Source organism: Phoxinus phoxinus (genome assembly GCF_949152265.1).
Source record: "Phoxinus phoxinus genome assembly, chromosome: 24".
Taxonomy (NCBI): Eukaryota; Metazoa; Chordata; class Actinopteri; order Cypriniformes; family Leuciscidae; genus Phoxinus; species Phoxinus phoxinus.
In genome coordinates, this window is record NC_136899.1 from 1,018,971 (window position 1) to 1,021,887 (window position 2,917).

Sequence of the window (2,917 nt, forward strand, 5' to 3'; positions counted from 1 at the left end):
CTCTAGATTTGACCATTGGCCAGTTTCAGATGGAGACACTTTTGCCCAAACGACTGCAGATCAAAGACATAAAACTAGAGATTGTGATGTTCTTGTTCGGTCTCAGATATACTGAACCGCCTACCAAAAAGACAGCATTTTATATTGTTTTGTTTTTGTATAGATTTAGTTTTAGTTTTAGTTAACTATAATTGACCCTGGTCTCTATATGGAGCTGCTCAAACAAGTAGACCAGCGTTTAAAAGCGCCACAGAAACTCGCTGTTTGCAGTCTTCAAGAAGTCAAACGGACTTACAGTGACTCTGCATGTTAATCTGAGATTGGAGGAAGTGTTTTAACGTCTTCCCTTCGGAGGTCAGAGGTCACAAGCGTAATATTGTGCACTGAAAACACATGTAGGATTTACTTAGAAACCATTTCAATCAGAAATTGCTAGAAGAAATAGAAAAACATCGGCAACACTTTACAATAAGGTTCATTAGTTAATGTAATAACTAATCATGAGAAATACATTTCTGTATCTTTGTTAACGTTAGTTAATAAAAATATTCATTGTTTGTTCATGTTAGTTCACAGTACAAGATTTTGTTAGTAAATGATGAAATGAAGAAGAATGCTGTATAAGTGGTTAATTATTGGTTCATAACTAATGAACCTTATTGTATTATTGAATTAAACTGGAATAGATTCTCAGGTAAATTTCTCACATTTCAAGGGTCCAGATATTTTGATTAGAAAACATTTCTTTAAATGTGATCTAGTAAACTTAGCTTTATTTAAAACTTCAGTGTACTGATGGATGGGAGGACATATGCAGCTCCTCATGCTGTTCTTCCTCAATAGTGTCATTGAACACACACATTTCTATAGTTGAAGAGACGCGTGTGGTAAACCGAAGAGGAAATCTGGTTGTATTGCAGGGAAATGTTGTGTGGCGGCAGCTGTGTTTGTGTCTGGAAACCCCCAGATCTCGTTCTCCAAGACGTTGGTGCGTTTACATGCCCCCTGCTCCTCACCTATTGACTTACTTTATTAAATAAACGCCCCTGAAATCCTTCCACCAAAGTGAGTCTTTATAGGATTAGACCTGCACAAACACACACTCCCCGGCGAAACCCCCTTCTCCGGTTGTGATGGAGGAGCGTTGGCGTCACCGAATGATGAACTAATGGATGCATCTACAGCTGTGACCCTCCAGACTGTCCACCAATGACACGCTGTACACATGTTACCAGTCCTCGCCATTTAAAACCTGCCAACACATGACCCGACCAAAGCAGTGCCCTACACCTGTGGACGACAGCGAACACGGGCACATATCTGGATCTGGAATATATTGGAGATAAATAGAAGATTGTGAAGACGTCAGATTCTCTTGTGCTCTGACTGAGGTAAAAACGGCAGCTAATTATTATATTTCATAATTGTAGTCCTGCATTGTTGTTTTTTAAAAGTATCACTTTAATGAAAGGCGTCAGTATTACAGTATAATTATACATTTAAGTAAAGATGCTGGGTTGTTTCAACCCAATTTTGGGTCAAATATGGACAAACCCAGCCGTTGGGTTACATTTTTAAATTACATTTTTAACCCAACGTTTGGGTTTGTCCATATTTGACCCAAAATTGGGTTGAAACAACCCAGCATTTTTTAGAGTGTAGTAATAATAATTAACTACATGTACTTACTATAGGGTTAGGCTTAGGATGAGGGTTCGGTTTAGGGTTAATTGCATGTCATTTTGCATAATTTTTTTTGCAAAGCACTCAAAGGTTACATTTTTAAATTACATTTTTAACCAAACGTTTGGGTCTGTCCATATTTGACCCAAAATTGGGTTGAAACAACCCAGCATTTTTTAGAGTGTAGTAATAATAATTAACTACATGTACTTACTATAGGGTTAGGCTTAGGATGAGGGTTCGGTTTAGGGTTAATTGCATGTAATTTTGCATAATTTAGAAATTGCATGTAAGAATGACACTGTAAAATAAAGTGATACCAAAGCACTCTAAAAAATGCTGGGTTGTTTCAACCCAATTTTGGGTCAAATATGGACAGACCCAAACGTTGGGTTAAAAATTTAATTTAAAAATGTAACCCAATGGCTGGGTTTGTCCATATTTGACCCAAAATTGGGTTGAAACAACCCAGCATTTTTTATCTCACATTTCTTGAGGTTTTGTTAAATGCTCAAAGTTATGAACAAACATTCTTCCAATGTTTATATAACATTTATTTAAAGTTATCTGGTTTTTAATAATGTTCTTAAAACCTTAACACAACAACATTATTTATACAACATTCATGGAACAGTTTTTTTCTGAAACATTTTAGTTGGACGTTCATCTTATCGAATAATCACAAACTTTGATTATTATTATAGTGCAGTGTCATCTTATACGTCAAAAGATCAAGGAAAATATGATTTCTCAGTTCGTGACTCATTTAATTTATTACATATTTTGTTTAATGAATCACACAGTCTTTTAAAAACATGCCCATTTAAAAAAAATGTTTTACATTTTTTCATAGAAATTGTTTAGAATTATTGTAATTAAATAGAAATTGTTTAGAATGTAACGTTTTTTCCTAAATCATTTTAGTTGGACGTTCATCTAGCGTTTTTTTATTTTTTATGTTGCAACTGTTTCGGAAAGTTCAGAAAACATTAAAAAGTAACATTATTCCCATAATGTTTGCAAAATGGAATATTCTCCTAATGCTTGCATAACCAAGACAAAAAGTTTTAAAAAAACTGGATGATTTGAACCAGAGAACATAAAAAAATAATTATTTCGTAACTTAATGGGAACGTATAGCGAAAAACGTATTTTTGTACCAGACAATAATTTGGACAAATAAGTCACGAAATCTCCAATGTAATTATGTGGATGATCAATAGGTGACAAATGA